This window comes from Penaeus japonicus, unplaced genomic scaffold (genome assembly GCF_977035675.1).
Source record: "Penaeus japonicus unplaced genomic scaffold, GWHDUDI00000001_assembly GWHDUDI00000031, whole genome shotgun sequence".
Taxonomy (NCBI): domain Eukaryota; kingdom Metazoa; phylum Arthropoda; class Malacostraca; order Decapoda; family Penaeidae; genus Penaeus; species Penaeus japonicus.
Genome location: NW_028234433.1, coordinates 21,674,607 through 21,675,416, shown reverse-complemented (window position 1 = coordinate 21,675,416; position 810 = coordinate 21,674,607). Strand labels below are relative to the sequence as shown.

General features: G+C 33.6%; 1 protein-coding gene across 1 annotated transcript in view; it reads left to right on the top strand.

Annotated features, from left to right (window-relative positions):
• Positions 1 to 634: 634 nt before the first annotated feature.
• LOC122254432 (transmembrane protein 138) overlaps positions 635 to 810 on the top strand; it is a 6,422-nt gene continuing 6,246 nt past the window's right edge. Inside the window, exon 1 of the mRNA XM_086555445.1 lies at positions 635 to 754. The gene's annotated coding sequence lies outside the window, so the exon portion shown is untranslated. The remainder of the gene's footprint in view (positions 755 to 810) is intronic.

Here is an 810-nt window from a genome sequence, read left to right as displayed (position 1 = left end):
AATAATTATGACTGCAATTGTCAACATCCCTTATTCATTACTCATAGCACAATAAAATAACATTGTGATCCAAAATCCCTGAACGTCATGACGCCCATTGTCAGGCAAGAGCTCCTGCGTCATGTATGACGAAAAAACACGTCACCCAATAATAAGAAAAGCTGATAAAAAAGCACATGAACTAAATAATCCTATATTCATATCATAAGACCAAAAAAAATACCATAAAAGAAATTACAGCAAAGAATTTCACACAATGAGGGACAAACTTTAAAAATATTAGATACAAAAAACTACTACATAAAAGACAACAGCTCACAACAGTGGTCAAGATAAAAAATCTGGAAATTAGACACAACTATATCAAGATAAGATGCACAAGGCTGAAACAACACTCCTACAGAAAGAGAATTGAAACAGGCCCTTTTTGCTGGTGGCACAAAAACAAAGAAGAAAACATTGAACATATTATACTACATTGGCCAAGATTCCACTCCCGCAGAAATTGAAACTGAAACAAGCTCTCAGTAGAATAAAAATATATGACTTTAACATAATTCTTCTTAATTACAGGAGCAGACCATCCACCAACAGAAAAATACTACATACTAAGGCATACAAAGATTAGTGGAAATCATATAAGAAATCAGAAGCACAAACTGGATCTAGGGTATATAGACAACCGCAGTCTAAAACCCTAAAAATATATAGAAGAAGAAGACGGAGTGGGAAAGAGAGGGAAAAGGTAATATCAGTAAGTAAGTAGGATTTAGATGAAAGTAATCATATGAAGTGTCATTAGAAGTCATA